Genomic DNA, 8721 nt, shown 5'->3' on the forward strand with positions numbered 1-8721 from the left:
AAGATTTGAATTTGAATATGTAGGTAACGACATAGAGTATAACGGGTAACGATTTATATTGTTTTGGCGCCTTTTTGCCCCCATAAAAGCAGGCACAAAAACCATGTTAAGTCATTTTGTGTTGGGACCTCGTGGTGATACTACAGTGAATGGTAAGTCATTTATAATAATTAATATTATTCTAAAACTTTTTTCAAGTAATTTCTAAAAAAAAGTCATATATTCAGTTTCTTGAATATATGATTTATGCATGGTGTTTGCTTGTGTTTTGATTTATTTAATTTTATTTAGTGAATTATAAATAAAAAAATGGAAACTCTTTATTATTTATATAAATCGATTTATGTTATTTTTTATATTTCAAAATAATTTTTGCCAAAGAGTTGCTGTGATGGTTTTGAAATAACTCTTCGGCCAAAATTATATTTCAAAATATAGAAAATGATGTATATCCAATAATATAAATAGAACCGGTTTTCAATTTTTTTAAATTATAATTCAATAAAAATAAATCAAATCAAAGCGCAAGTACATACATATATGTATATATATATAAATATATGTATGTACATATGTATCTAATGTATATTGTATATATTTTATATTATATAAATATAAATAATTCCAACTGTAGAATTTAGGTATGATTTTATGACATACAATTTAATTTAATATAATTTATTTGAATATACATTTTGATTTAAATACTGAATTATTAAATGACAAATAGAAATAAGAACACATGCAGTATATGTATACATTTTATTAAGTCTTATAACATTAAACTATAAATATTGCATAATAATTGTACAAAATCATTTTAATTAATAATAGCTAATATACAAAGTCAATAATAATGAAAACAAGATTAGAATTAGAAAACTATTACAACATTAAAATTTATATGTTGGAAATATTTGCAATTGACTTGTTATAATTATTTAATGTAGTTGTTTAATTAATTTTTAATGTAGTTCCTTTCTTTTCAGATTTTATACAGTGCCAACAGTGTTATGTGCAGTGAATAATAGCGTCGGAGGCTTATTGTGCATTAAACTTTTTTTCATATTAACTGTAACTTAGTTTATTTGATATAGTGTTAAAAGTAATTTTTCATTTACCATTTTGCGTTATTTCGAGTACATGGTTCACACCTTTTTTTTAATTTTCGAAAAACGACCGAACGTATTATGATGAAAATTGCGCGTTTGAAGCTACGTTCCTGCCGCCTACCCCCCACGGCAAGTCCAAGTAGTCGGGTTTCACATTTAAATTTAATTTATTAATTGATTAATTTTTATATTTTATCTGAGTGTATGGACCCCTGCGTTGTTTTTCCCAGAAGCACCGCAACCCCATGCACTTAATTTAATAATTAATATTATTTGTGCTATTATTTTTATAATTATTATTAAATTTAAATTTTTATTGTTTTGCTAAGTGGCCCATGGAAAGAAGTAACTTTTTTATAGATTTATAACATTCAGTTATATTTTTTTAAAAAGTTAATTTGATTACTTTTCGTGCCGTAATGTAATGAACACAATTTCATGAATTAACTTTACTTTTACTGGTCGCACAATGAGTCTCCTGGTGAAGGAATGCTGAATTTATAAGTAGTTGAACTTGGCAATGTTCAAGAGATGGTAAGAAACTCTGAGCTATGTACAAATCTTTTTAATCTTGATAGATTTAAATAAAATTTTAATTTTAGGTTGAACACAGAAGTTACCAGAGGAATAGATCCTGAAGACACCATTACTAAAACGGACACTACACTACAAGAGTAGGATGGATCACTTTACAACCAGGAGCGCACACGACCAGGAGAACGTTATATTATGATAAGTAAATTACTTGCTAAGATAGATCATAAGATATTAGTTTTTTTGCGATCATTTTCTATATTATTTTGTTATATTAAGATATCTATCTTACTTGCTAAGATAGATCAGAAGATATAAGTTTTTTTTTGCGATCATTTTCTATATTATTTCATCGGGGCCCCATTTACGTTATTCATTCTTTATATTTGATTCGTGGACGGATTTATATACATATTATAAATAAGATATCTCGTGCAAAATCGTGTTATATACAGTGCCAGTGTTGTGTACAGTGATATATCATAATATATACAGTGCAAATTGATATTTACAATTCAAGATCAAGATATAGTTCAAGATCAAGATACATACAGTGAAACATCAAGATCAAGATCCATGCGAGATGAAGATACACACAAGATTAGAACCAACCAGAAAATTGCCTACAAAATTGGAGGACGTACACATGGATATATTATTAAGTTAAAATTAGGCTAGAATACATTAGGCTGGTAGTTTACTATTTTTTATTTTAAAAATGGGTGGGAAAGATGGCAAGGACCTTCCAGTTCGCATAGATTTCGCGTTTTTTCGCAATTATTTAATATTAATTCATATAACAATACTTAATACACAAATTTATGAACTTTATAAGTGCACTCCTCTATAAGCTTCATAGTGCTGGGAACCTATGAAGTTAAAGTGTTTACATGGTGGATCTTAGGGGGGTACATCATGTAAATACTTTTTTTTCCTTTTTCTTTGTTTTTCCTTTTTTTTTCTTTTTTTTTTTCTCTTAATTACAAAATTACCATAGTACATTACAATTTTACCTTTAATTTCTAACAGGTTCTTGCATCATCTACGGTTTTTTTCTAAAGAAGATCTTCATATACATTTAATCATCTCGTGGGGTATTTTTCATGTTATATTCGTATCATTTAAGTTAGGCTTAGTAAATTAGCTTAGTTAATTAATTTAAGTTATTTTGTAAGTGGACTAGGGCTGTACACAATTTGTACGGCGACACCACATTAAAAAAAACGCGCCTGGCAACTATACCTCCTGGGTGGTGTGGAAAATAGTTGCATCTTAGCTATAAGTATAATAATTATCAATTTAATTATTTTATTAATTATATTTAATTAATATATAAATGTGTAATAAAAAATGTACAATACGCTGCTGTTAAATGTCCAAACATTCAATATAATAAAACTTTGAAAATAATCTTTGTTTTTCAATCTGAAAACCTTGAAAATTTTTTTCAGGTAAAATTAATATTTAATAAATAATTTAATTTTTTTTAAATGTTATTACGTTTTGAACAAGTGTGTTGTTTGGATAATAATATCATATTATTATGGGTTATAATATTATGTCCAATTGTATTTTTTCCCTCATTTTTTTTTATTTTGAATTTTATTTTACTAATATAGAACTAACCTGATTTTTAGTACTTGTAACATGTTACTATTAGTAATAGGAGAATTATAATTGGAAATAATATTATAATCCATAATAATATGATAATATTATTGATTTTGCAATATTTTGTCAATAAAATATTGGTTCGATACCATAAAAATATCAGCGTTTCAATGCTGCATATTTTCATCACATAATTATTGAATCGTTACTGATGATTTAATTATTTAAATGTTAATTTAAATCGAAACTTATTCAAAAGTTAGTTTAATAATTTGCTTGTTTTCTTGTGCTGAGATTAGTCCTAAAAAAAGTATTTGCCATAGTAACCGGTATTATTATTTTTGGCATTTTGGCCCGTACTTCCGAAACAGTTGGACCTGTCTTGGCCAATAACTAATCAGCACGTCTCGCTATCAATTGAAATCGAATTATTCAAATAAAATTTAATTTTAATAAGTTTAATAGATGAAACTTAATAATTTTCAAAAAATTTCGAAATATAAAAAAAAAGTTTTTTAAATTCAACTTTTTTCAATTTTTCAAAAAATTGTAAAGCTTTTTATAAAATGTAATTTTCAGTACGAGAAGTTTCAGTAATTTGTCATAAGACACATAATTAATTTTTTTCGGCGCTATGAGTTTGGAAGTGCACAAATTCGTCATCTTAAGAGGGCTCGGGATCTGAAGAACATATTTTTTTCTTAAACTCTCAACTCACCTACGAATCTTTATATTATCCAAATTGCCAAGTTTTGCATTGCATTTGCATAATGTTTTGTTAATTATATTTCTTGAAATTAAAAATGTTATTAAAAAAATGAGTTAATTATATGGTATAGAATTTTCTTCTCACTATCCAAATTTTGCCGCCCCCGAAAATTTGCCGCCCTGGGCAGTAGCCCCGACTGCCCCTACTGTAAATCCAGCACTGTTTGTATATGTACAAATTGAAGTAATTCAAAACACTTTACATTTCCATCCTTTGTGTGTTCTGAAAATAAATAGAATCTAAAAAGAATATTAAATTGAAAAAATGTAAATATTTTATAAATCCTTGTTTCTTTTTATACAATCTTAGATTCCGCTACTTCTACACAAAAATTTTTAGTACGACATTAATTACTACTAAAATAAATTTTTTGACCTCATTTTTATAAAAAATATGAAATAAAACTGATTAGAAAACATAAACTTCTAGTTGTGAGAAAATTATAAAATCTTTATAAATACAATATTATGAATAAATTATGGTCATAAAATTTGAGTGTGTAAAGCGTATGTTCACTTGTTGGGATTATGGATTCAAATGAAATATGTACTAGTATATATAATATTTAGGGGCTCGCTCGTTGGTAAGCGGGTAAAACGTCTGGATTTGAATCAGAGGTCTCGGGTTTGATTCCACTTCGAGCAGCCTGTTGTCAAGCAGTAGTAGCAACAATTTCCACTTGGAAATATAAATAACAATATGTTTTCAAGGAAAAATAACCCTAACCCGGCATTACTGCACCAATAAAAATACTCACCCTATTACATAAACTGTAGTAATAATATAACATACAGAGATGTGACAACTGTTTGGGTTGCCATCTGTCGAACTGACTAGTTTTAAGTCAAATGTAGCACAACAAATTATAGGACTATTAAGTTTTGATTGCTATACAAAATTTCAAAATAATAATAATATTTGGATCCAAAATGTTACTACCGCGTGTAGAACTTTACTTATTTCCAAACATGCGATTTTGTAGCTGTGAAAAATAGCATTTTTAAGTAAATACGTTCTTAAGATTTAAGAAAAAAAAGTTTAAAGCCTTTTCAATTGAGAAAGGTTATTCGCAAATTATTTTTTTCAAAAAAGCTAAAAAATTGCATAAATAATTTACTATGATTTTTAGCTAAAACAATTTCGCAACAGTAAGACTTATTTGTTAACGGGGGTCCATTAATTACGTGAGGTTTTTAGGGTGAGGGGAGGTTTAACAAAAAATCACGAAATATTACGTGAGGGAGAGAGGAGACTAGTCAGATATTATGTGTGTTTATTTTACATATATATTTTTTTAAATTAATAATTTTACGTTTTTTTCGTAAAATCGAAAAATTTTACGTAACTAAAAATACATGTAATGTTTGGTTGGGAAGGGGGTGTAATTTTAAATATCACCAAGAGGGAGGTCCAAAAATCCCTAAAAAAACGGTCACGTGATTAATGGATGTCCCCTAAGGTGTGTTATTTTAGGTGACAGAGTTTTAAAAATAGACATTCAATGAGTTGTTGTATTGTAAATAATAATGCAAGTTATTACAACTTTTCACATATGAATTTTAAACACAATTTGACATAACTTAAAACATTTGTTATGTGTGGACCACCACTTTGGCCACCCTGTTATAAGTATTTTGAATCAATTCATACATACACTACTGAATTTTGTTAGGTTTCTCAACCTGCGAATGAAAACACAAAATTCACGCCAATAAGCTAAAAAAATGCGGTAGCTTCAGTTAACAGTCAGTTGTCGAACTGAGGACATAGAAATTACGTAATACTTTATACTTTAGAAGTGTATGGTCCGGGATTAGAATTGTGTGCTTCAGGTTTAAAAGTGTGTTTTTTCATGTGATTAATAATGCTATAATAAGTGCTAGTGCTAGTAAACTTTACTTATTTTGTAACAGTTTATTAGTGCTACTTTTCGTTTTTAAGCTTTTGATACAAGTATTAACAAATACTAATGCGTGTCTTAATTTACGTGAACATTCAATCAGCTATTGTACCTACTGTTATGGCGATTATGAATTAGGTAAGTTTATTTAAAAAATAATGGCGTCTGAAATTGTTTAATAACTCCATTTATCAGTCCATCAGTGGCGACATTTTAAGAAAAAAATAAATACACATAGTGAAAGATGTTGGTTTGCTTAATGGTACTTTGCCTCAGTGGCGTACCTAGGAGGGGCGGTCCGCCCCGGGCGGACTTACTTTGGGACGGCATTTTTTAATTTACTTATAGTTGTAAAAAGCAACTTATTCATTTCATATTTATTAACTTCCCGTAGGGTAAGTTACAGTAATGGTCCGAAAATTGAAAATGAACATTTTTGCATTACTTCACGTTTTCAAGGTTTCTGAACAATTTGGAATACCTCAGAAAAATGCACGTGTGTGTGTGTTTTGAATCGATTGAATGGTTCAAAAAACATTTTGTTTTTGGCAAAGGCAGGTCCAGCCGTTACGGAGATACGAAGCAAAGAATGCAGAAAATAGAAATCGAGTTTTTGAGAAAACGGAGCATCCGATTTGATTGATCCAAAAAACATTCAATATGTAATGATGAGAAGTGGTGGTTAGTTTTTGGCAAAGGCAGGTCCAATCGCTCTGGAGATACAGAGCAAAATGTGCAAACGATATCTGTTTTTGAGAGAACTAATCATCCGATTTGAATGATTCAAAAAAACTTCCTACGCGTGTTGACGAAGAATTGCTTTTGAAAAAAAAAAATTAAAAATTTTTTTTTAATTAAAAAATTTTTTTAATATCGAAAATAACTCGGATTTTAATTTGAATTCTGGCTAAAGTTCTAATGCTCACTTATATACTTGAAATAACTAATTTAAACTGTAATTCAGTTTATATATTCTTTATAAATATTAGACAATGTCCTTTATTTTGATTGATTGAGTTTTGTTTATTTACTTTTCTCTAAACATATATAAGTTACAGAATTTATAATAATCTATTTGAAAACATTTAATTTTTCTCGAATATATATATATCATTACGGTAATTGAAGTCCTAAGACAAATTGCTGGAACTTCCCACTTCCAGCTATTTGTCTTAGGACTTGAATTCTTGAATTATAAATTATTATTAAGATTGTTATTATTGCCAATATTTGATTTAAATAAATTATGATTACCTATATGATTTTGAATATTATTTCTCGGTGTATATAAATGTATATTAGTGTAAATTTTGAATTCTAAATGAAGAACAGGATAATAATTTTATTTTATTGTATTCATTCAAATTCGTTGAATTCGTAAAAGCATCTTTTCGATTTTGTTCGGCGATTTTTCCTATTTTCTTTTGTATATCAGCTTATAAATGTCATTTCTTTTGAAAAGCTTATATGATTACTTTGAAGTGATATATGAATATTTTTTTAAATCATCAATTTTTCTTTTGAAAATCAGGGCCGGCAGAAGGCGGTCTGCTAAGTCTGCAAAGTCTTAGGGCATTATAAAAATATGTTGACGAGTGCATATAAATATGTCTAAACTAGTGGGGCGCATGGCATCGTGCCTTAAGGCAAAATGCTGGAATTACCGTACCGTAATTAAAAATTCGAGGAATGAAAATAATCAATAATTGTTTTAAATAATTTCAAATAGATAATTTATTACATACTGTAAACTTATAAGTGCTTTTTAAATTGGGCGACGAGCGTATTTTATGAACATCTTTATGTGTACGTTCACAAGAGTCCATTTTTTTTATTTGATTTTTTGAATAATTTGAAATTTTTGAAAATTTAGAAAATTTTTCAGAAGTTTGAAATTTTTGGAATTTAAAAAAAAACTTTTTTTTAAATACTTCGAGAATTTGGAAATTTTTGAAAATATTAGATTATTTTTAAATTACCGAAATATTCTCAAATTTTTGTTAAAATTTTTTTTTTAATTTTTCAAATTTAGTTTTTTTTTGAAACTGATGAAAAATTTCAAACATTTGAATGTTTTAAAACTTTTAATTAAATTTTTTAATTTTCAAAATCACTAAATTTTGTAAATGCATTTTTTGCACACCGACTACTCGAGCAAATGTTTTTTGAATTAATCTAATCGGATGATCCGTTCTCTCAAAAACCCATAACCGTTTTTACACCCTTTGCGCTCCATACCTCCGAAACGGCAATATTGCCTTTTGCAAAAACGCCTCGCGATCGAGTACGCCGTCCGTTTAGGCATTATATGGCGGAAAGATTGAGGTTTGGGTGAAATAAACATCCCGCGATCGCTAGTGGCCGCTGGACAATGAGTGAGGCTCACGGGCATTTTCTATATTTTGAGACCAAAAAGTGAAAAAGTAATTCATCACGAGTTTTCGTCTGGTTTAGTCAAATGTTATTTATTTTTAATCAGGTAAATGGCATTCTTCCATATAATTATAGTACTTTTGATATGCACAGAGATTCTGGGTATAATTCTCACGTTTTTTTTTTTATAAACTCACTTTATTTCGAAATTCCGAGTTGGGGTTAGTTGAGCATAGTTGCTAAACTTGTTCTGATTCTAAGACAATTAACATTAACTTCTAGAAATTAATTATTATTTCTAAGATTTAAGCTGAGTCTATGAATAATAATGATTTTAAACAAAAATACTAAATATAATGGTAAAATAATTCCAAAGATACGATATTGTTTTGTTGATTCTACTTTTCGTTAATTATTCAAAG

Source organism: Ctenocephalides felis, unplaced genomic scaffold (genome assembly GCF_003426905.1).
Source record: "Ctenocephalides felis isolate EL2017-DRISC unplaced genomic scaffold, ASM342690v1 CF-g0.4_SCAFFOLD_00519, whole genome shotgun sequence".
Classification (NCBI taxonomy): Eukaryota; Metazoa; Arthropoda; class Insecta; order Siphonaptera; family Pulicidae; genus Ctenocephalides; species Ctenocephalides felis.